Source organism: Loxodonta africana, chromosome 10, assembly GCF_030014295.1.
Source record: "Loxodonta africana isolate mLoxAfr1 chromosome 10, mLoxAfr1.hap2, whole genome shotgun sequence".
NCBI classification, from domain to species: domain Eukaryota; kingdom Metazoa; phylum Chordata; class Mammalia; order Proboscidea; family Elephantidae; genus Loxodonta; species Loxodonta africana.
The window spans coordinates 118,246,858-118,273,170 of record NC_087351.1 but is presented as its reverse complement, the minus strand read 5'-3'; the positions used below and the strand labels follow the sequence as shown (position 1 = coordinate 118,273,170).

General features: G+C 49.0%; 1 non-coding gene across 1 annotated transcript; it reads right to left on the bottom strand.

Moving 5' to 3' along the window:
* Nucleotides 1-13,002: 13,002 nt before the first annotated feature.
* LOC111750236 (U6 spliceosomal RNA) lies at nucleotides 13,003-13,109 on the bottom strand. The gene has a single exon (XR_002785389.1). It is a non-coding gene; the product is annotated as a U6 spliceosomal RNA (small nuclear RNA).
* Nucleotides 13,110-26,313: the final 13,204 nt, after the last annotated feature.

The window sequence follows — 26,313 nt, the reverse complement described above, 5'->3', positions numbered from 1 at the left end:
TAGCTCAACCAGTAAGTGCCTGAAGGCACCCCACAGTGCCAGTAAATCTCAGCTGGAAGGCACTCAGCTCTCTTGCACCATGGTCGGTAAGCCTAGCACCACTGATAAGTGCCTGGAGGCACCCCACTCTGCCAGGAAGCCTCCTATCTGAAGGCACCCAACTCTCATGCTCTGTGTGTTAGCTGCAGGAGCATTTCTCTCTGGTCTCCTCGTTCTGCTGCTGCTGTTTCTCTACCAGCTTTTCACCACCTGCGTCTTCTCCAGTGTTACAGCTCTCCTCACTTCCTTCTGAGCCCTCACCAGAATTGTCTTTGAGGTCCATAATTCCATCAACAGTCTCTTCAAGGCAATCTAGGCTTTTACTATTAGGTACCTTAAAGCTCTTCCAGCCTTTATCATTCACAGTTTCAAAACTGCTTCCCTACTGTAGATATCTGTTAGAGCAGCACCCCACTTCTGGTACCAAATTCTGTCTTAGCTATCTAGTGCTGCTATAACAGAAATGCCGCAAGTAGGTGGCTTTAACAAACATAAATTTGTTCTCTCATAGTTTAGGAGGCTAGAAGTCTGAATTTAGGGCACCAGCTCTAGGGAAATGCTTTCTCTCTCTGTCAGCTCTGGGGGAAGGTCCTTGTAATCAATCTTTCCCTGGTCTAGGAGTTTCTCAGCTCAGGGTCCCCAGATCCAAAGGACATGCTTCACTCCCAGCTCTTCTTTCTTGGTGATATGAAGTCTCTCTCCTCTCTGCTCGCTTCGCTCTTTCATATCTCAAAAGAGATTGATTCAAATACAGCCTAATCCTATAGATAGTGTTCTACCTCTTTAACATAACTGCCTCTAATCCTGCCTCATTAACATCATAGAGGTTGGGATTTACAACACATAGAATAATTACATCAGATCACAGAATGGAGAACAACCACACAATACTGAGAATCATTGCCTGGCCAAGTTGACACACATTTTTGGGGGACACAATTCAATCCATAACCATAGCCATGAGTCATAGTTGACTCAATAGCATCTATCTGTTTGTCTATCTGTCCATCTCTCTATTGTTTGACCTTGAAATCTACCTTTATTTTTTCTCACTGGACAGCCTGTCTTCCAGCCTCATTGTAATCCATCTGTCCTTCCTGTGAGAGATGCCTTTCCTACCATATACCCTCTGCCCACAGGTACGTGGGTCTGTTTCTGGATGTTCTAACCTGCACGTTGTCTGCAAGTCCAGTCTTCACTGTTCTTCTTTTTCACCATTCAGTTTACGAGTCCTAAGCATTTCCTGTTCATCGCGTCAAATTCCATAAACTGTGTGATTGTTGTTTGTAAGAGGACTCCAGCACATGTATTGAGTACTTCGGAGACAAAGGACAGTTTTCCAATATCCACCTTCTCATATAAGAGCAAGACGTATTTCTCTACTCACTCAGATTTTCTTCCCTGTCCCCAGTAAACTTTATTGTTTTCCTTGTACAGGTTTTATTCATTTTTGTTAGATTCTTTTCCTAACATGTTTGACTGCAAGTGGGGATGACATCTTGTAACTGTTTATTCCTAGTGTATTTTTATGTCAGCCTAGTCTCTTGACTATCTCACTAAGCTCTCTTATTAGTTTTTTACTGTTGTTGCTCGTTTTTTCTTTTTTTCTTGGATTTTCTAGACACACGATTATAACACCAGCAAATAACAACAGTTTCTCCTTCTTCCTTTCCAGTATTTATAGCTTGTAAATTGTGTGCGGTTGGCTTGAGCCTCCAGCGTGAATAGGGTGTGAGTCTCAGCACACTCATCGTGTTCCGGTTCAGCAGGAGCCTCTGGATGCTTCCCCACCAGGCGGGAGGAGTGCCGCAGGAGGGGGCAGAGCAGGAGACACCCTCTGTTCCCACATCGGGAAGACTATCCTGAGTGGAGGTGGGATTTTAAAAATTGCCTCTTTGGCATCCATTACGCTGAGGCTATGTGTTTTTCTCTGCCACCCATTTGTCAGTCTATCATACTGTGGTGGCTCACATGTCGCTGTGATACTGCGAGCTATGCTACCGGTAGGTATATCAAATACCAGCAGTGTCCCCCAGGGTGAACGGGTTTCAACAGAGTTTCCAGGCTAAGACAGACTAGGAAGGAAGGCCTGGCGATCTACGGCCAGAAATTAGCCAATGAAAACCCTATGGATCACACCGGATATTGTCCAATATAGGGCTAGAAGACGAGCCCTCTAGATTGGAAGGCATTAAAAATACACAGTGGCCACAAGAATGGGTTCCAACGATTGTGAAGATGGCACAGGACTGGGCAATGTTTTGTTCTGTTGTACACGGGCTTGCTGTGAGTCAGAACCAAAGCGATAGCAACTAACAACAACAGCAACATTTTTTTTTCTAGTTCAATGACTTATATAACGAATTACATTAATCAATTTCAAATGTTGTTTGTCCTTGAATTCCTGGAATAATCTTTTCCCAGGCCGGCTCCTCAAGGCTACCTCCTGCTTCCCTTATCCTGTGTCCCTTCCTGGAGACACCTGGTTCCCCAGGCCAGGAGCATGTTGTGTAGGAAGGGCTGCTGGTTGTGGCTTGAGTGTGTCATCTCACGTGTATGTTTGCACTTCTATACCACCCGTGTGCATCCACAGACAGCATGTTGATTTATGTGTTTTCCTGTTCATGTAAATGTCTGTTGTTGCTGGTGGTTTGCTAATCAGTCTTGTGTATAATGGAGTGAAACATCGCCCAGTCCTGCACCATCTTCCTGATCATTGGGGTATTTGAGTCCATTGTGGTGGCTCTTGTGTTGATCCATCTCATGGAGAGTGCCCTTGTTTTCACTGACCTACTTTACCGACCATGATGTCCTTTCCTAGTGACTGGTCTTTCCTGATGACATGTCCAAAGTAAGCAACCTGGAGCCTTGCCATCCTTGCTTCTAAGGAGCATTCTGGTTGTGTAAATGGTAAAATAATGTAAAAATTCTTGCAACCTGCATTTTTCACTCAGTGTCAAGTATCTGAAGTGTAGCAGGCTGGTTCTTGTAGATCCAGTGTGGTCCTTTTGACAGCAGTCTTGTTAGTCAGGGTGCAGATCAGGCACGGTTTATTTCTCTCCCCACGGAGAATTCTCACGTAGTTTCCACTTTTTACTTCACAAACAGGAGCAGCAGTGTTTGTGTCTGCTGGTGTCTGCGTGGGGAGGACCTCCGAGCAGGCTCCTTCATGTAGAACCGCTAGCTCACACGGTACATGTGTCTTTAGCTTCCCACACTGTTGAGGCTCGAACTCTGTCTCCCAAGAGATATGTTGAAGTCCTAACCCTGGTAGCTGTGAAGGTGACCCTGTTTGGAAATAGGGTCTTTGCAGATGTTATCATTAAGTTAATAAAAGGTCATACTGGAATGGGGGGTCCTAGTTCCATCTGAGTGGTGTCCTATAACAGAGAAGAGGCACAAACAGACAGAAGAAGGACGACCATGTGATGACAGGGCTATGCTGCAGCTGCGAGCCCAGGAATGCCTGGGGCCCCTAGAATCCGGGAGAGACAAGAATCCTCCCCTAGAGCCTTTGGAGAGAACATGGCCCCACTGATGCTCTGAATTTGGCCTACCAGCCTACAGAACTATGAGACAATAATTTTCTTTTCTTTGTCTTACTGTGTTACAACGGCCCAGGACACTCATGCTGGCTGGGTGTGTGCGCAGTTCTTCTAACAGTTCCTGGCGTCAGTGGCATCACTAGGCGTGGTGTCACCGGTACGGTAACTCATGATGTCACCCCCCCACCCATGGACCTCCTCCCTTACCAGACCATACAGAATCCTTGGTAAAGTTTATTATCAGTTGTAATTATAGAATTGTTGTTGTTGTTAGGTGCCGTCCAGTCAGTTCCCGCTCACAGCAACCCCGTGTACAACAGAACGAAACACTGCCCGGTCCTGCGCCATCCTCACGATCGTTCTTATACTTGAGCCCACTGTTGCAGCCACTGTGTCAATCCGCCTTGTTGAGGGTCTTCCTCTTTTTCGCTGACTCTCTCTTTTACCGAGCATGATGTCCTTCTCCAGGGACTGGTCCCTCCAGATAACATGTCCAAAGTGTGTGAGACAAAGCCGAGCCATCCTTGCTTCTAACGAGCATTCTGTCTGTACCTCTTCCAAGATAGGTTGGTTCGTTCTTCTGGCAGTCCATGGTGCATTCCATATTCCTCATCAACACCACAGTTCAAAGGCAGCAGCTCTTCTTGTCTTCCTTGTGCATTTTCCAGCTTTTTCGTGCACGTGAGGCAATTGAAAACATTATGGCTTGGGTCAGGCACACCTTACTCCTCAAACTGACATAGAATAATACGTGATAAACGTAGCTGTAAACTGCTGAAATGGAATATTTCTTAGGTTATATGGAAAAAAAAAAACAAAAAAAACCTGTCGCCATTGAGTTGCTTCCAGCTCCAAGGCTGTAAGCCTTTTTAGAAGCAGACTGCCTCATCTCTGTCCCGAGGAGCAGCTGGTGGGTTCAAACTGCTGACCTTTTGGTTAGCAGCTGAGTGCTTTAACCACCGCACCACTAGGGCTCCTTAAACTAACAACAAAAGTGTTTTGTAAAATCTTTCTACATCGAATTACAACATTATCGGTAACTGAGAAGCCTTTTTAAAATTTTTTTCTCCTTTTTTTCCTTTATTCTCAAAAAAGTTGTTGGTATAGGTTCACGAACTAATTACCACAGTATGGGAGCTAAAACATCAGGAAATTTGATGAAATCAGCGACTATAAAAACCCCGGCGTGTGCTTGTAGGTGGTGCAGACGAAGCCACAGGACTGGAAGCGTCGCTGTACTTGGGTGACAAGGACACCTCGGACTAGAGCGCATTAGAAGATTCAAAAAGTAAATTAGCATGAAGTTTTAGCCTAGTAGGTATGTTGACACATGTAAACTGGGCTTTTAAAAAATGTTTTTGTTATAACTAATTACAGGGATTTTTTTTTTTTAATTGTACTTTAGATGAAGGTTTACAGAACAAACTAGTTTCTCATTAAACAGTTAATACACATATTGTTTTGTACCATCGGTTACCAACCCCACGACATGTCAACACTCCCCTTCTTGACCTTGGCTTCCCCATTACCAGCTTTCCTGTCCCCTCCTGCCTTCTCGTCCTTGCCATTGGGCTGATGTGCCCCTTTAGTCTCGTTTTGTTTTACTGGCCTGTCTAATCTTTGGCTGAAGGGTGAACCTCAGGAGTGACTTCATTACTGAGCTAAAAGGGTGTCCAGAGGCCATACCCTTGAGATTTCTCCAGACTCTGTCAGGCGAGTAAGTCTGGTCTTTTTTTGTGAGTCAGAATTTTGTTCTACATTTTTCTCCAGCTCTGTCTGGGACCCTCTATTGTGATCCGTGTCAGAGCAGTCGGTGCTGGTAGCTGGGCACCATCTGGTTATGCTGGACTCAGTCTGGTGGAGGCCGTGGTAGTTGTGGTCCATTAGTCCTTTGGAGTAACCCTGCCTTGTGTCTCCGGTTTTCTTCATTTTCCTGATAGGGTGAGACCAGTGGAGTGTTTTAGATGGCCACTCACAAGTTGTTAAGACCTCAGACGCTACTTGCCAAAGTAGAATGAATTACAGGAATATTTTTATAAAAGATAACAAATTTCTGCTGAAATGCTGCACGAAACTTTTACAGACAGTCACTTGGTGTCACTCCCCGCCCTCCGACAGTGTCTCCCAATGCGGCCTGCACCCCCGCTGGCAAGCCCCTAATGACGCCACCGCCTGGCATGTTGTAACTGTTAGGTCAGTTATTCCTGTCGCCGTTTTCGTTAGCTGCTGTCGAGTGGCTCTGACTCGTGGTGGCCTCACGCATATCAGAGCTGAACATTGCCCGGCCCGTGCCGTCCTCATCATCGCTGGTGTGTTTGAGCCCTTCCTTGCAGCTACTGTGTCAATCCATCTCGCTCAGAGTTTTCCTCGTTTTCACTGAACCTCTGCTTTATCCTAGTGTCCTTTTCTAGTAATTATTAAGCATTTGCTAACTAGTAATGACTATAATAAAAATATTAAAAATATAATAAAAAACACAATGACTATAATAAAAATATGCATACTTACTACTATCAAATATTGCCAAATTGCCATCCTAGTGATTGTACCCGTTTACACTCCTGCCAGCAACGGATGGAGTTTCCACTTCCACAAATTCACGGCTACACTCAGAATCATCCAACTTATTAATTTCTTACCCACTAATGGGTGAAAAATGGCATCTGGTTGTTGTCATTTGTGTTTCCCGGTGTCAGCAGTGAAGTTGAACATCTTTGCACGTATTTATTGCACATTGTTTTCTCTGCATATTTATTGTTTCTTATCATTTGCTCATTTTTCTATGGGGCTGCTTGTCTTTTCCTTATTGATTTTCAGGAATTATTTATACATCTGGGCAGCAATACTTTATTGGTCATATGGGTTGCAAATATATCTGCCTAGACGGAGGCTTGTATTTTTTTGCTTTATTGATGGTGTCTTTTGCTGAACAGAATTTTAAATTTTAATGTGTCTGATACCTCGATCTTTTCGGTCATGTTTTGTGATGTTGGTATAAAATCCTATGTTGTGTTTTGTGGTTCTGCAGTTTTGCGTTTAGGTTTTTACTCTACCTGTGTTGTTATTATTACTTTTTTTATGATGTGAGGTACCTTTTCTTCCTTTTGTGCCAGCTCCAAGTTCTGACCGGTCCACCCTCTTCCTGTTGATGGGTGAAGCCATGTATCCCACATCCAAGTTCAATATTCCTCGAACTGCTGTGAAAAAGTACCACACGCTGGGTGGCTGATGAGAACAGAAATGTATTCCCTCACGGTTCTGAAGATGAGGAGTCTGAATTCAGGGTGTCAGTAGGGCCATGCTCCCCTTGAAGGCTCTAGGGGGAGATCCTTCCCTGTCTCTTCCGGCTTCTGGTAGCCCAGGCGTTCCTTGCTTGTAGCTGCACCTTCTATCCATTCCTGAGGGTCGGGGCTTGAAATCTATGTCTGTAATTGTGGGTTTCTCTATTTCTACTTGCAGTTCTATCAGGTTTTCCTTCCTGTATTTTGTTATCTGGAAGGACCAGTCCCTGGAGAAGGACATCATGCTTGTAAGGTAGAGGGTCAGCGAAAAAGAGGAAGACTCTCAATGAGATGGATTGACACAGCGGCTGAAGCAATGAGCTCAAACACAGCAACGATTGTGAGGATGGCTCAGGACCAGGCGATGTTTTGGTCTGTTGTACGTAGCGTCGCTTTGAATCGGAACCGACTTGATGACACTTAACACAACATTTTGAATCTCTGTTATTATGTTCACACACACTTAAGATCGTTCTGTTCTCTTGATGAACCGACCCCTCTGCCTTCATGAAATAATACTTTTTATCCATGGCTTTCCTTGCCTTGAAATCTACCTTGACTGATACCAGCTTTCTTTTGATCAGTGTTAGCATGGTGTATCTTTTCCCACACTTTTACTTCTAACCTACTTATAGTTTTATATCAAAAGTGGGTTTCTTGTAGCAGCATATAGTTGGTTCTTTCTTCTCCCCTCTCCCCCTATAAGACAATCTCTGGCTTTTAATTGTGATATTTAGAATTTTATGTGAGTATTGATATGGTTTGGATTAAATCCACCATCTTGCTATTTATTTCTACTTATCCCATCTGTTCATTTTTCTTTTTTTTAAATCTCTTTCCTCTTTTTCAAAATTCTTTGGGATTAACTGAGTATTTTTATTATGATTCAATTTCATCTCCTGTATTGGCTTACTGGCGATATATCATTTTTTGTGTGTGGTTGCTTTAGGTTTTATAGGGTACACCTTTAATTTATCACATTCTTCTTAAGCAGCATTCTTCCATTTCTCCTCCCCCAGGGTGTGTGTGACTGTTGCCACACACTTTGTTTCTATATATGTTGTACACCCACATTATTAACCGTATTTTCTTTCATCAGTCATTTATATATATTTTTTTCTCTTTTTTTTAACTTTTATTAAGCTTCAAGTGAACGTTTACAAATCCAATCAGTCTGTCACATATAAGTTTACATACATCTTACTCCCTACTCCCACTTGCTCTCCCCTTCTTGAGTCAGCCCTTTCAGTCTCTCCTTTCGTGAGAATTTGCCGGCTTCCCTCTCTCTCTATCCTCCCATCCCCCCTCCAGACAAGAGTTGCCAACACAATCTCAAGTGTCCACCTGATATAATTAGCTCACTCTTCATCAGCGTCTCTCTCCCACCCGCTGACCAGTCCCTTTCATGTCTGATGAGTTGTCTTCGGGGATGGTTCCTGTCCTGTGCCAACAGAAGGTCTGGGGACCATGGCTGCCGGGATTCCTCTAGTCTCAGTCAGACCCTTAAGTTTGGTCTTTTTATGAGAATTTGGGGTCTGCATCCCACTGATCTCCTGCTCCCTCAGGGGTCCTCTGCTGTGCTCCCTGTCAGGGCAGTCATCGATTGTGGCCGGGCACCAACTAGTTCTTCTGGTCTCAGGATGATGTAGGTTTCTGTCTCTTGGGCTCTTAGTTGTCGTGTGGCCTTGGTGTTCTTCATTTTCCTTTGCTCCAGGTGGGTTGAGACCAATTGATGCATCTTAGATGGCCGCTTGTTAGCATTTAAGACCCCAGACGCCACGTTTCAAAGTGGGATGCAGAATGATTTCATAATAGAATTATTTTGCCAATTAACTTAGAAGTCCCCGCAAACCATGTTCCCCAGACCCCCGCCCCTGCTCCACTGACCTTTGCAGCATTCATTTCATTTTATCCCGGAAACTTCTTTGCTTTTGGTCCAGTCCAATTGAGCTGATCTTCCATGTATTGAGTGTTGTCTTTCCCTTCACCTAAAGCATTTCTTATCTACTGATTAATCAATAAAAAACCCTCTCCCTCCCTCCCTCCCTCCCCCCCCCCGTAACCACAAAAGTATGTGTTCTTCTCAGGTTTACTATTACTCAAGATCTTATAATAGTGGTCTTATACAATATTTGTCCTTTTGCCTCTGACTAATTTCGCTCAGCATAATGCCTTCCAGGTTCCTCCATGTTATGAAATGTTTCACAGATTCGTCACTGTTCTTTATCGATGCGTGGTATTCCATTGTGTGAATATACCACAATTTATTTACCCATTCATCCGTTGATGGACACCTTGGTTGCTTCCAGCTTTTTGCTATTGTAAACAGAGCTGCAATAAACATGGCTGTGCATATATCTGTTTGTATGAAGGCTCTTGTATCTCTAGGGTATGTTCCCAGGAGTGGGATTTCAGGGTTGTATGGTAGTCCTATTTCTAACTGTTTAAGATAACGCCAGATAGATTTCCAAAGTGGTTGTACCGTTTTACATTCCCACAAGCAGTGTATAAGAGTTCCAATCTCTCCGCAGCCTCTCCAACATTTATTATTTTGTGTTTTTTAGATTAATGTCAGCCTTGTTGGTGTGAGATGGAACCATCGTAGTTTTAATTTGCATTTCTCTAATGGCTAATGATCGAGAGCATTTTCTCATGTATCTGTTGGCTGCCTGAATATCTTCTTTAGTGAAATGTGTGTTCATATCCTTTGCCCACTTTTTGATTGGGTTTTTTGTCTTTTTGTGGTTGAGTTTTGACAGAATCATGTAGATTTTAGAGATCAGGCGCTGGTCGGAGATGTCATAGCTGAAAATTCTTTCCCAGTCTGTAGGTGGTCTTTTTACTCTTTTGGTGAAGTCTTTAGATGAGCATAGGTGTTTGATTTTTAGGAGCTCCCAGTTACCGGGTTTCTGTTGATCATTTTTGGTAATGTTTTGTATTCTGTTTATGCCTTGTATTAGGGCTCCTAGGGTTGTCCCTATTTTTTCTTCCATGATCTTTATCGTTTTAGTCTTTATGTTTAGGCCTTTGATCCACTTGGAGTTAGTTTTTGTGCATGGTGTAAGGTATGGGTCCTGTTTCATTTTTTTGCAAATGCATATCCAGTTATGCCAGCACCATTTGTTAAAAAGGCTTTCTTTTCCCCAATTAATTGACACTGGTCCTTTGTCAAATATCAGCTGCTCATACGTGGATGGATCTATGTCTGGGTTCTCAGTTCTGTTCCATTGGTCTATGTGCCTGTTGTTGTACCAGTACCAGGCTGTTTTGACTACTGTGGCTGTATAATAGGTTCTGAAATCAGGTAGAGTGAGGCCTCCCACTTTCTTCTTCTTTTTCAGTAGTGCTTTGCTTATCCGGGGCTTCTTTCCCTTCCATATGAAATTGGTGATTTGTTTCTCTATCCCCTTAAAATATGACATTGGAATTTGGATCGGAAGTGCGTTAAATGTATAGATGGCTTTTGGTAGAATAGACATTTTTACTATGTTAAGTCTTCCTATCCATGAGCAGGGTATGTTTTTCCACTTAAGTATGTCCTTTTGAATTTCTTGTAGTAGAGCTTTGTAGTTTTCTTTGTATAGGTCTTTTACATCCTTGGTAAGATTTATTCCTAAGTATCTTTATCTTCTTGGGGGCTACTGTGAATGGTATTGATTTGGTGATTTCCTCTTCGGTGTTCTTTTTGTTGATGTAGAGGAATCCAAGTGATTTTTGTATGTTTATTTTATAACCTGAGACTCTGCCAAACTCTTCTATTAGTTTCAGTAGTTTTCTGGAGGATTCCTTAGGGTTTTCTGTGTATATAATCATGTCATCTGCAAATAGTGATAACTTTACTTCTTCCTTGCCAATCCGGATACCTTTTATTTCTTTGTCTAGCCTAATTGCCCTGGCTAGGACTTCCAGCACGATGTTGAATAAGAGCGGTGATAAAGGGCATCCTTGTCTGGTTCCCGTTCTCAAGGGAAATGCTTTCAGGTTCTCTCCATTTAGAGTGATATTGGCTGTTGGCTTTGCATAGATGCCCTTTATTATGTTGAGGAATTTTCCTTCAATTCCTATTTTGGTAAGAGTTTTTATCATAAATGGGTGTTGGACTTTGTCAAATGCCTTTTCTGCATCAATTGATAAGATCATGTGGTTTTTGTCTTTTGTTTTATTTATGTGATGGATTACATTAATGGTTTTTCTGATATTAAACCAGCCTTGCATACCTGGTATAAATCCCACTTGATCAGGGTGAATTATTTTTTTGATGTGTTGTTGGATTCTATTGGCTAGGATTTTGTTGAGGATTTTTGCATCTACGTTCATGAGGGATATAGGTCTATAATTTTCTTTTTTTGTAATGTCTTTACCTGGTTTTGGTATCAGGGATATGGTGGCTTCATAGAATGAGTTGGGTAAAGAGTATTAAAATATTCAAGCATATTTATATTTACCCACAAATCTACTGTGCCCGATGCTCTTTATTCGTTTGTATATGCGCACATTTTCATTTGGTGTTCATTTTCTTCTGCCCCAAAGACTTTGTTGAACGCTTCTGCAGTGCAAGTCCATCCGTTGCCGTTGAGTTGATTCAAACTCATAACAACCCTGTAGGACGGGGGGGAACTGCCCCGTAGGGTTTCCAAGGAGCGCCTGGTGGACCAAACTGCTGAGCTTTTGGTGAGCAGCCACAGCTCTTAACCACTGCGCCACCAGGTCTGCTGCTGATGAATTCTCTCAGCTCTTTTATGTCTGAAAGAAAAATCTTTATTTTGCCTTACTTTTTGAGAGATATTTCTGCTGGGTATAGAATTCCAGACTGACTTTTTTTTTTTTTTTTTTTTTCCTTTCGGTGCTTTAAAGATAATTCTCCACCTTCTGACTTGCATTGTTTCTCACAAGAAGTCTGTTGTCATTCTTCTGTTTGTTCTGCTGAATATGAGGTGCCTTCTTTCTTTGTCTGCTTTGAAAATTTTCTCTTTACTCCTAGGTTTATGCTTAACTGATTATCATCTGCCTTGGTGCAGTTTTCTTCATGTTTCTCTTTACATGGGGCTTGTTTAGCTTCTTGGAAAAATTTCAGCCACTTGAAATATTTTTTTACTCTCCTCCCTACATCTTTAGGAATTCTAGTTATATATGTATATTAATCCACTTGAAGTTATCCCTTAGGTCACTGATTTTTTTTAAAACTATTTATTTATTTTTCCTCTCTGTGTTTAATCTTGGGAAGTTTCTAGTGTTGTCCTCAAGTTCACTAATCTCCTCTGCAGTGCATGTTCTGCTATTAATCCCCTCCAGTGTTCTTTCTAGCACAGGCATTGCGTCTCTCCTTGGCTGAAGTTTGGCATCCATCTTTTTTGTATCTTCCATGTTTCTCCTTACCATGCTCATGCTTTTATCTACCAAATTCAACATTTACACTATTTTTAATCTATTTGTCTACTAACTCGATCATGTGTCGTTTCTGTGTCTGTTTCTATGGACTGATTTTTCTTCTCATTATGGGTTCTATAGCGTCACTATCTATGGCAATGGTTCATTTGTTTGTTTGTTTTAAATGGGTTGTATTTCTCTGCTTCTTTGCATGCCTCGTGATTTTTGGGTAGATGCCAGATATTGTGAATTTTACGTTGTGGATTGCAGGATATTTTTGTAGGAGCCCTGGTGGCACAGTGGTTAAGCACTCGGCTGCTAACTGACATGTCAACATTTGGAACCCACCAGAGTCTCTTCGGGAGAAAGATGTGGCAGTTTGCTTCCATAAAGATTACAGCCTTGGGAACCCTAAGTGGCAGGTCTACTCTGTCCTAAAGGGTCACTATGAGTCAGAAATGACTTGTTAGCAACAGATTTGGCTTTTTTTTTTTTTTTTGGTTCAGATATTTTTGTTCTCCTTTAAATATTCTTGACTTTTGTTATGGGACACTGTTATTTATTTTTTTGTAGTAGGTTACTCCTATTGAGCCTTGCTTTTAAGCTTAGTTAGTTGGGACCAGAGCAACCTCTAAACTAGTGCTATTTATTTATTTATTTATATTGTGCTTTAAGTGAAAGTTCACAAACCAAGTCAGTCTCTGGTACAAAAACTCATACGCACCCTGCTGTATACACCCAGTTGCTCTCCCTCTAAGACAGCACACTCAAAAAATATGAAACGCTTCACAAATTTGCAAGTCATCCTTGTGCAGGGGCCATGCTAATCTTCTCTGTATCGTTCCAATTTTAGTATATGTGCTGCTGAAGAAAGCACTAAACTAGTGCTAATTTTTACCAACCCTTCTGAGCACTCCATCCTGTGTCTTGTGTCTTCTGAGGTTTTGCCATTCTGCCGGTGGGAACATGAACTCGTTCCAGCCTTGTGTAAACTGCAGAGCTCTTTCTCCTTGTTCCTTTCTGGTGGGTCTTCCCCCGGCCTCTGCCATCTTCCTCACATGCACGCACTGAGCAGTACTCTCCTGAAGACTCCAGGATCTCTCTGTCTTTCCCTGCATTTGTCCTCTTCAGATCCTCTGCTCTGCAGATTCTAGCCACACGTCCCTCTGAATTCTCAACTCTGTCTCCTTGACTCAGGGTGAGTCCTGGGCTTCGTGCTGGGGCTGAGAAACTCTAGGGGGTGAGCTGGAGCAATTGTGGGGGTCACCTCATCTGCTTCTTTTCTTGGGAATCAGTGTCCTGCAGTTGCCTGTTTTTCAGTGTCTCAAAAATCATTGTTTTATATATTTTACCTGATTTTTTAAAAAGTTTTTTAAGGTGGGAGAGTAAACCTGGTCACTGTTACTCCACTGTAGCTGGAAGCAGAAATCTACACTGTAGAACATCTGTGTTGCATTGAAAGGCTGTTTATTGGTTTTCAATTTTAAAAAGCAGCAGAGACAAAGCATGGAAGCTTTTAAACCGCACTGAGTGTCATGAACTTCAGCAACGTGATGGTAGGCGTACAGCTGCCTGATCTCAGGGGCGGGGCGGCCAGTGGATGGCTGGTGGTGAGTATGTAAAGGCTTTTATCCTCTCATCCTACGTAGTGGGGGCCTATACATCAGCAAATGGGAGCTGGAGCCCCTGGCTTAGAGTTCCCCTGGACAACCAAGAAAGGGATTAGTAGCCAAAGGAGGAAATGCCATATTCAGGGGTCTGCTCTCTAAGGCAAGTCTGCATCATACCAGCTGCACAGAACTTGCTGAGTGTGAGATGAAGGAGTGAATGAAGGTGGATAGACGGGTGGTTTAAGGGAGCACAGAGACTGTGTCCTCCCTAATTGTGGACAGGCCCCTCAACTTCCCACTCCCAGGGGCCAGCGGCAGTGCATAGTGCCAGCAACTTCCTACTCCCAGGGGCCAGCAGCAGTGCATAGTGCCAGCAACTTCCTACTCCCAGGGGCCAGCAGCAGTGCATAGTGCCAGCAACTTTCCACTCCCAGTGGCCAGCGGCAGTGCATAGTGCCAGCAACTTCCTACTCCCAGGGGCCAGCGGCAGTGCATAGTGCCAGCCCCCCTCCCCCAGGGCACAGAGCCCCGGGCACTGCATCGAGATCTGAAAATCTGCTTTTGATCCTGGCAGCGATTGGCAAGGAGGATTATGACATTTAAAAGTCAAAATGGGAGCTCCTGCCAGGCTCAGCGACAAGTTCCTGCCTACATGGCATGGTGCCAGGGCTGGCTGTGAAGATGCTGGTTGCCTGTGGCCAAATCTGAGGCTGGCCTGGCAGGACCCCAGGGTGGGATGGTGGGCCGTGCTTGTTTGGGGCCAGCAGTGAGTGCACAGGTGGTGTACTAGCTCAGAGGCAATGTGAGGACCAGGGGGACCTCGAAATATTCAATTCATGTCTGTGGGGGCCTGGACTACCCCAGCCCACCGTGCACCCTGCCCGCTGCAGTGCTGAGCAGAAAGAGTTAAGGGAGCACTAAGCAGCCCTAATCTACATGCAGGTCTCCTCATCCTCAGTCCTGAGACACAAGGCTTGTGCAAATCAATCAATATTTTATGAAGACATTTCCTGCTGTCTGGGGGAGGCAGGTGCTGGGCCTAGTCCTGTCCACAAAGGAATGAGGCCGGAGCTTGGGTCTCTGTAGCCCCCAGGGCTGCTTGTTCCCCATTTCCCCTGAGCCTACACCCACCCTTCCTCTTGGGAGTCTCCACTTCCTGGTGAGCCCCCTGCTCCCTCCGAGACCACAAGCTGCCCGGCAGGTGGTCGTGCCTGCCTACGGCTGTACCTACAGCAGCCATGGTGACAGGCAAGTGGTCCTGTCCAGGAATATCTACTCCATGCACCAATGAATGAGTAAGTGAGTGAGCGAATGAATGAATGCGTTCCTGCAGGCACATGGGGCCAGCTATCCTGACCGCCCCTGTGCAGAAAAGCTTGCAGAGAGCATGGTGTGAAGTGTGCTGGGTCGCATCAAGCCACTCAGCCCCTCCTGAACCACCGCCGTGGCCCACTTGCCTGACCTGCTGTGGCCTTAGGCCCGTGGCTCTTCTCCAGGACCTGCCTGGCTGCTGTCCCTACTGCCATTTTGACACTTGGAGCCTCCGAGCTCATGGAAGCTCTGGGGTCAACCTGTCCCGAAAATCGAGGGATCTGAGCTCGAAGTCCCCAGTCAGGCCTCAGCCTTGGTCCCAGTGCCTGGCTTATGTACCCCTGTAACAACAGAGCCTGCACACCCCTGTAACAGTGCCTGCACACCCCTGTAACAGTGCCTGCACACCCCTGTAACAACAGGGCTTACGTACCCCATAACCAACATGCTTATGCATGCCTGTAACAAATGTGGTTATGCACCCTTTAACAAACGTGGTTATGCACCGCTCTAATAAACCTGGTAATGCACCCCTGTAATAAACATGCTCATGCACCCCTGTAACAAATGTCTTCAGAATGTCTCCCTAGACCACGTGTGGGGACACCATGGTGAATAGGACTCGGCCCAGAGCTCCTGAGGAGGCTGGGGTGGGAGGGAAAGTACACAAGATACACACACACAGCCACACACACTCATACACACAACCACACACATACACACAACCCCCCCCCCACACACACACGTCCAATGCAGAATGCAGGCATTGACGGTAGCAGAGGGGCCTGGGGGAGGACGGGCCTGGTCTGCCTAGAACAGGTATCCCTCAGTGGAGCGGCATTTCTGCTAGGGCTCAAAGGTAGGCTGGGGTCTTGGGGTAGGAGAAGGGGCAGTTGCATGAAGACCCAGGACATTGGGGTTCCAGGCAAACCAGGAAAAGGCTGGAGCAGGTAGACAGAGTGGGGCAGGGGCCAGGGTACAGGGAAGTGGAAAGCCAAGAGGCTGTAGGTGTTGATAAGGGTCAGATCACAAAAGGCTTTGACTGGTAGGCTAAGGAGTGCAGACTAGATCCCCAGGGCAATGGGGAGCAAGGCAGGTTTTAGGGAAGTGAACTCCCTGTAAGGAGGTGAACTACCTGTAAGGAGGTGAGTTATCTGTTAGGAGGGGAGCTATCTGTAAGGAAGGGAACAACCTATAAGGAGCTGAGTTACCTGTTAGGAGGTGAGCTACCTGTAAGGAAGTGAGCTACTTGTAAGGAGATAAGCTACCTGTTAGGAGGTGAGCTCCCTGTAAGGAGGTGAGCAACCTGTAAGGAGCTGAGTTACCTGTTAGGAAGTGAGCTACCTGTAAGGAAGTGAGCTACTTGTAAGGAGATAAGCTACCTGTTAGGAGGTGAGCTCCCTGTAAGGAGGTGAGCTATCCGGAAGGAGATGAGTTACCTGTAAAGAGGTGAGCTATCTGTAAGGAGGTGAGCTCCATGTTAGGAGGTGAGCTACCTGTAAGGAGTTTAGTTACCTGTTAGGAGGTGAGCTCCCTGTAAGGAAGTGAGTTACACAGGCTGTCAGCCTGAGCCCAGCCCAGGTCTGCTAGCTGCTCAGGGTCCAAGCCACTTGAGAGAGTGGGGGCAGCCACTCTTCCAACTGGTGGAAGCTGCCTGCAGGGGAGGAACTGGAGGGTGATTCTTAGGGTCTAGAGGAGTGGAGGCCCTGAGGCGTGTCAGGTCTGTCCCCCTGTGGACTTCTGTGGGGCACGGCGAGGCTGGGGATGGCCCAGGATTGTGGTCAGAACACCTGGGCTCTCGTTATGGCTCCCTGCTACTGGGCCGGGAGATGCGGGGGTCTCGCCTTGGTTTCCCGTCTGGATCCCAGGGTCTCAGCAGACTCCTCACAAACCCTCCTGAGTCAACTCTGGTTCTGAAGTGGGCTGGGCCCAGTGAGCAGCCCCCTGCCCTTGACCTCAGGCTCCCTGCCTCGCACACACTCCTGCTCCCAAGGCTGACTTCCTCCGGAGGCAAATAAATCAGTAATAGCATTAGAGTTGCAAGCGGTTGGGTTTCCTGGTCATTATCTGACTCCTCCATGAAAAATGTGCAGACCTCAGCAGAAGGGGCTCCCCTGGGGCCCACCCCTTCGACCTGAAGATTGTATTATTTCTGAATAACAATTACCCAAATTCACTTATCCATGCAGTGGGCTAGGTGGAGCGGCCAGACCCTCACCTCCACCTTGGCGCTTTCCCAGACCAACCTTCCTGCACTGTTCTTCCTGGGGTGGGGAAGAGGAGGCCAAAGGGGGCAGGGAAGCTCAGGTGAGTTACCTATAAGGAGACGTGTTACCTGTAAGGAGCTGAGCTAACTTTAAGGAGCTGAGCTATCTGTAAGGAGGTTAGTCACTTCCTACCCTTCCTGCTCACCACTTCATTTGTTCATTCATTCATTCATTGGCCCTTAGCAGATGCTTCTGGTCACTCCAGTCCTGGGAAGGTGATGGTGGGGGTCAGCAAGGCGGCTGAGAAGTGGTCCAGCTGCCACCTCCTCCACCCAGGGGCCAGAGAGTCTGGGTTCCTGCTCCCAGGTTTCTGCCCCAGTGCACAGGCCTGATGTGGCTGGAGGAGCTGAGGGGCAGTGGGTGCCACCATCCACAGCGAAACGCATGTGCATTGGCCCACTTTGCATTCTATAAAAATTCTATGAAATTGCCAATTCTCGCGGAAGGGCTGTCCGCACGGGGCTGCTGCCTGAAAGAGCAGAATGAAAAGATTCACCCTGAGGATGGCCCTCTTTGTGGGGCCAGAAAGGGTCCATTTGCAGAGGGAGAGGGCTGGATGCACTGGTCAGAGCGGGAGTGATTCCTGGATGGACCTCGTAAGTGGCTTCTTGTCCACAGACAGTGAAGTGCTGCTAGCGTGCCTGCACTTTGTTACTAAAGCATGGATACAGAGGCCTCAGGCATCACTGTGGGGCACAGAGCGTGGGTCAGCCCAGGCCCATCCACACGCACACAAGACCGGGTCTTGGGCGTGGCTGGCTCGCTCCTGTCTGTCTGTCCATCCCCTGCAGAGGTGTCCTGCTGTCAGGGAGACCCATGCCCCACTGCTCTGAGTGAAGGCAACCGGAGCTGGGGAGCTGCCAGCCCTTCACTGTCTCTGCACAGAGGGTGAAGCAGGACACGGGAGGACCCAGCACCCACAGCTAGGAGGCTGGAATTGGAGGACACTGGGGACTGAGTGGAGCCCTGGTGGCACAGTGGTTAAGAACTCCGCTAATAACCAAAAGGCCAGCAGTTAAATCCAACAGCCTCTCCTTGGAAACCCTGCGGGGCCATTCTACTCCGTCCTGTAGGGTCACTATGAGTCAGAATCAACTCGATGGCAATGGGGGTTTTTTGGGTTGGACTGAGTGCACCCCAGGGCCCTGGCCTGTGTGGGGGCACCCACTTTGTCCAGTGTCACCACCACACGGGGGAGTGGGGATGAGCAGGTCGACACTTGCAGGGTGGGGGCCCCACCCCTGTCTGCGGGGGGAGGATCAGGAGTGCTGGGCAATCACAGGCAGCAATGAGGGAATGATGGGGCGCCCAGCGCTGCGGGGGTTCACATGGGTCCCTCTGCCTGCAGTCTTGGAAGGCTTCCAGTGGGGAGGTGGAGCTGAGCCTCCTGCAGAGGGGCGAGGTAAGGGGGTGGGCAGGGGCAGCCAGCCACACAGGATCAGCAATGGGCAGGAGAGTGGGAGCTGTGTGGGGATGGCCAGCTTCAGGGTGCTTTCTCTGGTGACCTGGGCTAGGCACAGAGCCAAGTGGGGCCCCTTCTGTCCTGGGGCACAGCTGGGGGCCATCCTCGCCTCTCTCAGGGCAGCCTTAGCCCAGGGGGCCAGGATGTTTTGTGAAAAGCCAGGCAGTGGGAGTGAGTAAACCCACTCCATGCCCTGTCCCCTGGGCTCTAGTCACCCTGCCTCCCTGCCTCCCTGACAGTTCGGGGAGGCTTCCTCCTCCATAATGAATTCCTGTGTCCCCAGTTCTTCCCCACTGTGCGGAGTCTTTGTCAGGGAAGGAGAGGAGGCAGCTTGGTGGGGCCTGAGTCAGGATCCAGAACTGTTACCCAGCCCACCCCCCACCCCTCCTGCACCAGGGCCACTGGGCAAGAACCAAGGGTGATGGTGCTGTTAAAACAAGGGTGAGCTCTGTCTTCGTGGAGAGGCCTGCTCGGCTCTGCGTCGGCCTCCTGTCTGGTCTTGGACCTCCTGGGCTTCTTTCTCCCAGTCCAATTGAAGAAGCTGAGTACCAGGGTTTGCTGGTCCGCTGTGCCAGGGGCTCGGCACAGGGCAGTCCCGAGGGCAGTCCCAGGGCAGGGGCAGCAGGGCTGGGACTTGTCTTTGGGACTTTGGGCCAGGACCCTGCAGCTCACAGAGAATGGTGCCAAAGGGGGGCAAGCTGCAATCCAATGGCTGCCTCCCCACCCTCACTGGGGCTGGTGGGGCTCACAGAGGGGAGGATGTCCTTGCTGGGACACCCCAGGAGGAGGGTTAGAACCAGGGATGGCAGCCTCGCCCACTCTGGGTTCCACGCCATGGGGTCCCTCCCATAGGACTAGCAGGGTGTCTGGGGTGGGGTCCCAGCTGCTGTGGTACTTTTTGCAGTAGGGCTTGCTGTGTAGAAGGATTCGTTTCTAGTCCCGCCCCTCGCTGGGCCTCAGTTTCTGCATTTGTACTCCAAGGGGCTTAGTCCCTCTGTGAGATTGTCACTGTGAAGAGAGGGCCTGTCCCCGGCCTGTACAGGTGGCCAGGTGAGGGAGACTTCTCCCCCGTGCCCTATCTCGGCAGGTTTCAGCCTTGCCCTGTGCCCCTACAAAGGGTAATTATGGTGTCTGTCATGGAGTCTGTCCTAGGACAGGCTGGGTGCTGACGTGAGGGTGGGGCACAAGGCAGAGGAGTGTTGATCAGGACACGTGGTGGAGGGATTGGTCCCTTCCCCTCGGCAGAACGGGGTCCCTCCCCAACCCCACCTTCAGGGGTGTAGTCTGCCCCCAACCCTTGGCCTTGCTGACCCTCAGCCTTGCTGACCCTCAACCTTGGCAGCCCAGCCTCAACTGCCCAGGCAGGTACCGCCTAAGTGCCTGGCTCCCGGCCCAGCCAGGCCTTTGTGGGACAGTGGACTGGGCTGGCCCAGGAGGTGGCTCAGGGCTGGGGTCGGGGTTCTAGACCAGTCTTCTGCTCCTGTCTCAGGCATTGTGCCCACCCCCCACGATATGCCAGGCCTTCGGAGACTACAGTGAGGTGGGGACCTCACACAGACAAGCCTGTCGGAGGGGGCCACGTGTGGCGGCGCATTCCAGAGGGCAGAGGCCATTCTAATAAGCCTGGTATTTTAGATACCACTACTGGCTGTGTCGGGGCCCTTCTTGGCCTTGTTGCTGAAGATACCCCCCTTTTAGGACCCTGGTCCACCCTCGTGAATATTCATGTGGGCTTCTGCTGGGTCAGTTTTACGCCCCTCAATGTCTCCTGCTCCAGGGGGTCCCAGGCCCCAGAAGCTCGGCCGCCCCTCCCCTCTCTTGGATCTGGGCCTTGTCTCTGGCCCATTCCTCCCCTGAGCACTGACTTTGGGTCCCTGCCCTGTCCCCAGCCTGGCACCCCTGAGGACAAGGCCAGTGGGCTCCCACTCTGTGAATGAGCACAGATAGACCTGGCCTCAGGTGCTGGATAGAAGAAGCAGCATTGTGCTCACTCAGAATGGGGCATGTGGTGGCTTGGGGTCCACCCTACCCCGCCAGCTCCTGGCAGTGAAGGCTGCAGAGGGCTGGCGTATCCTGGACAGGTGGGGGAGGGAGACGCATCCGGAGCTGGCTGCTGGGCCCTTTCCGCAGGTTGCCTCACTCAGTTCTAGCTGTGATCATCTCAGCCTAGGTAGTCAGTAAACGGGCCAGATGGTGAGCGATTGAATGAATGAATGAGTGAGTGAATGGGTGAGTAGTGAGTGAGTGAATGAATAAGTGAGTGCATGAAGGAATGAGTGACTGAATAAGTGAGTGAGTGAATGGGTGAGCGAGTGAATGAATGAGTGGGTAAATGAATGAATGAAAGAGTGAGTGAGTAAATGGATGAGTAAGTAAATGAGTGAATGGATGAGTGAGTGAGTAAATGAATGAATGAATGAGTGAAGCTGAATGAGTGAATAAATGAACGTGAGTGAATGATGATGAATGTCCCGTCCATTGCCTACTGTGCATCGGGCAGCCTGGGGACCCTTCCACCTCCTCTCTCAAATGGGAGATTCTTTCGGCCACCCCCATCACATCCATGGAAGCTGGAGGCAAGGACAGACTTCTGAGAGGAAGAGGGTTTTCTACCAGAACAGATGCTAGTCATGTTGTGTGGTGTTGGTTTTGCTTCATTCCCCCCCTCAAGGCAGTGCCTGTGGCGAGAGGCTGCTGCTGGTCTGGGGGGAGCCCCTTCGAGGTGGCCAATGGCCACAGCAGGAGATAGCAGGCTCGCTCCCTTCCCTTCGGGCCACCTCACCTATAGCAGGAAGGATTTTGGTTGGACCTTATGAAGAACTTCCCAACAACATCTATTCATGAGACCAAGGACCAAGGCAGGAGAAGGCTGGGTGTTAAACTGAGCAATACTGGCCTTAATACCAAGGAGGCCACACTTATTTTGTGCTTACTCAGTGCCAGACACAGTTTAGAGCACTTCATGTGAATTGAGTCATCTGAGCACCACAAAATTGCCATGGGATAGGCACTATTCGGAATCGACTCGATGGCACTGGGGTCTGGATAGGCACTATTACACTCATTGTACGGGGAGGAAACTGAGGCATGGAGTGGGTAGGGAGCTGTCCTGGTCACAAAGCAGCTCCACACAGGGCTGGTGTAGACCAGGTAGTCAGCACCTGGATCTTGCTCCAGAACCCCCATCGCCCCAGGCCTGGATTTGGCCCCAGAAGGTGTAGAGATGGACCTGCCTGGGGAAGGGCCTGGTGACCTGAGCTCCCATGGGCGATGGGCCTGTTCCAGGCACTGGATGGGTGTTTACACCTCAAGAGGCAAGTGTATCCCCCTTTCTCCAGGTGGAGAGACTGAGGCACAGTGAGGTCAAGCAAACTTCTCCCAGCATGGGAGTGATGGGTGTGATGGATTGAAAGTGTGCCCCAAATACCCTGACCTGTGAATCTGCCCTGGCTGGAAATGGGGTTTCTTGTGCTATGTTAAGGGGGTCAGGCCAGAGGTGGGTGATTTCTAACTCTAACCCCTTCTGAGGGTAGGGTCCCCATACCCTGAGAGGACTCCCCCATTGTGTGGGTGAGGGAGACATGTTGGGGGTGTGCTAGGAGCTGCTGTCCTCACAATGGGCACCTCAGGACGGTCACCACCTGCGCGTTTAGTTCCTTTGGGTCTTGGCCCTCCTGGAAGACCCCCACGGGCACTTGTGTGAACCCTCTGAGCCACCACCTCCCTGTTCCCCACACCTGTGGCTGCACCTCCGTAAATGGCCCACTGTCCCTGCACTGTGCCAGCCCTGGGAGGGCTTTGGGAAGGAGGTCAGTGGTGCCCTAGTCTGAGTTCCTCCCGTCTGACTGCTCTGCAGATCTGATCAAGGGGCCTCTCCTGAGCCCCCATCTCCTCCCTGAACCGTGTGGCTCCAGGGCACAGGACGATGCGGCCTCCTCGGTCCCCTTGGACTCTGCCCCCACTCACCATGAGAGCAGCTTTTCCTTTAAAAGCCTAGTAAACGATCCAATTACCACCGTTTTAGACAGACATTGTAAAAATGGCATGGGCAAGGCATCTTACCTCCTTTAACTTCACAAGAGGAAGGAGAATCAAGATCAACAGCCCAAGATCAACTCCCACGAGGTAGAGGTCAGACATGCCTCCTCTCTCCACCACCTTTATCAATTCTGACACCAACCATCCTCCCAGGGCACTCTCTACTTCTCTGCTGGGTTTGATAGTTCATTACGACGGCCACACAGAGCTCACAGACCACGCTCACAGCTTTGGGGTTTGTTAGGGAAATACCAGTCACAGCTTGGGGGTTTGTTAGGGAAATACCAGCTACAGCTCAGGTCCAGGTTCAGGAACGCTCGGGATACAGATCTTCCATCAGAACAGCCCTTCCCAGCTGCGTCTCTGACCCCTCGGCCTCTGCCCTGCTCTGGCAAGAGTTACAAAGCTCTTTTGGTCCCTGTCAATAAGTGCCTGGAGTCACCCTATTCTGCCAGTCAGCCTTGGTCCAAAGGCACTCAGCTCTCTCACTCCGTGGGCCAGGAAGCCCACCACGCTATCTCCTGCCACTGTTTCTCTGCCACCACTTCTCGCCCTTTTCAGTGTTACAGCTCTCTCTCGTTCTCCTAGTTTCAGGAACTTCTCGGCTTAGGGGTCCCAGGTCCAAAGGACATGTTCCACTCTTGGCTCTCCTTCCTTGGTGGTGGTGGGATCCACTCTTTCCCACCTCTGGGGTGGCTCATTTCAAGCCCAGCGGGATGGCAAAACTGACCAATCTCCTTGGTGGGCCACAATTGCCCTATTTGCCCAGTCTTACCCAGGTGGGAGTTACAAGACCGTGGCAGAGAAAGGCCACAAAACTCAACCCACTGCACCACAGACACTAAGGTCCTAATGTCCTTTGAGGTCCTTCGCGGAAGGGGCCAGGCTAACCAGGTGCCAGAGCAGAGCTTTGGGCACAGATGTGAGGGCAGCTTCAGGGGAGAAGGGAGGAGGGTTGCTGGCTAGACTTATTGCCTACCCGCTCAGGGGTGCATCTGTGTCCACCACCGTGTCCCCCACCTGCCCGGCTGGAGGTCAGAGGGCATGGGGCTCCAGCTGGCATTCAGGAGCATTGTCCCCAGGGGCTCCCGAATGCTGTAAACTGGGGTCTGTGGGCCCAGCTGAGGACCTGACCCCTACTCAGAGACACCCCCATGTCTCATAGCAGCATTGCTGGGACTGTAACACTAGAGAGAAGGCGGCCACCCTGCTTCCTTGTGGGGTTTTGAAGATCTGCCAGCTCGGGACCCTCTCTCCAGGCAGGGCAACTTTTGGTGGGCTCCGTGGGTCTTGTTTCAGGCTGGGCAGCAGACAGATGGCCACACACCTCCTGGCATCAAGGAAGAGCTTCTGGCCAACACGGGCGGGTTTGTGCCATCAAGTCAAGTTGACCCTGCCTCATTTCGACCTCATCTGTGTCAGAGCAGAGCTGTGCTCCTTGGGGCTGTCAGAGGCTGGCTTTTCAGAAGCACATCACCAGGCCTTTCTTCTAAGGCACCTCTGGATGGACCCTAACGTCCAAGGATTCAGTTAGGAGCCAAGCGCTTAGCCGTTTGCATCACCCAGGGACTCCCCTGCTGATCCACCAATAAAAACTTTGCTGTAGAATTGATTCCGATGCATAGTGACCCTACAGGACAGAGCAGAACTGCCTCATAGGGTTTCCAAGGGAGCTGCTGATGGATTCAAACCACCGACCTTTTGGTGAGCAGCCGAGCTCTTTAACCACCGTGCCACCAGGGCTCCCTGCAGACACAGAGGCACCCGAAATTCCTTATCTCATGGGGTGGAATGGACCCAGTTTTGCAGGTGAGATGCTTGTAACTCACCACGTGGCGGTTCAGCAAGGCCACCCTCCCAGCCGCTGGGTGACGTCCTTTCTTGCATGGCTGTCAAACACCTGCTGTGTCAGAGAGCGTCCAGCTGGGATGGGGACCCTCGATATGTGTTTTAGTCTGACTCCTGGTGAGGGGCCCCCAGGCTGGAGACGCCCCAAAATCTCTCCTTGCACCATCACACAAGGTGATGTTCTAAGTCCTCGGCCAACCTGCTCCTCTGTCCCTTAACAGGCCTCCCAAGCAGCAGGAAGTGAGGAGCCCCAGGTTGACACTTCCCTGGGCCGAGTTCTCCTGGCTCGCTCACTCAATAAAATGTTATAGACTTAAGCAGGTTCTTGAAGGATGAGATTCCGGGCCACCTCTCTGGCCTCCTGGGGTACTGTGCCCTTCCTCCACATCCTCCTCCCGGCTCCAAGCTGCTGCGATGCAGACGTGGCCCCCACCTTCACTCAAACTCTTGCTCCCGCCCTGGCAGTTAGCAATTAAGTGATTACCTTGGGCCCCAAGCATCTTGACAGCGCTACGCTAAAGAGCTCAGATCTGACTCAGCTGAGCAGTGTTCCCTTCCCGAGACCGTTCCACTTCACAGGCCACAAAGTGGCAATTAAGCCATCTCCCTGCCCCGCTTACGCAGGGAGTCCCGGCCACCCACTCGGCTCCCTGTCTGACCAGTCTTCAATTTGGGAGCCGTGGAGCCAAAAGAAACCATGTCCAGAGGCAGAAGCTGAGGGTCTCCCTGTGCCTGTGAAGAGGGAGCATGTGAGCCAGGACTCCAGGTGCGGGGCAGCACCTAGTGTGGGTTCTCGGAGAGGGAGGAAAGGATTTAGAGGCCAAATTAAGGCCACAGGAAGGGCAGGTGGGCTGGAGGAGTGCACAAGGGAACGGCCTTGAAGCACACAAATCAAGTACATTCATTCGTACGTGTAGCAGGTGGTAGTTGTTGTCAGTTGCTGTCGAACTGATTCAGACTCAGGTGACAGAGTAGAAATGCCCCATGGGTCTCCTAGGCTGTGATCTTCAGGGGGCAGATCGCCAGGTCTTTCACTGCCAAGCTTTTGGTTAGCGGTAGAGGGTGAACCACTTGAGCCACTCGGGACCTGACGGCAGTGATCCGCCTGGTTTAGCAAGAAGAGCATCTTGCACAAGGAAGCTGCTGAGAGCCTCCCTCATGCGTTCAGAATGTGCAGTTCCCACTATAAAAGGCTCTTTCTTTCCAGACACAGTGGCCTGTCTTTGGGCTTATAGGGTCCCTGCAGGCCAGTGAGCTGAACAGGCATTCTGGTTAGAAACGTCCCTGGTCCTTCTTTGGGTGAGAATTAAAAAGAAAACTCAAATCCCTTATAATCTGTCCTCAGAAATAACACAGTTTGATGTGCTTCTTTCTTCTTTTTAATTTGTCTTTTTCCTAATGCCATCATTATTTCTACTTTTACAGTCGATCCTCTTTATTCTCGGATTCTGTGTTTGTGAAACTGCCTACCCACTAAAGCTTTTTTTGTAACCCCAAAATCAATCCCAGAGTGGAAAAAGATTTGAGTAACCAGATGCATGTGTC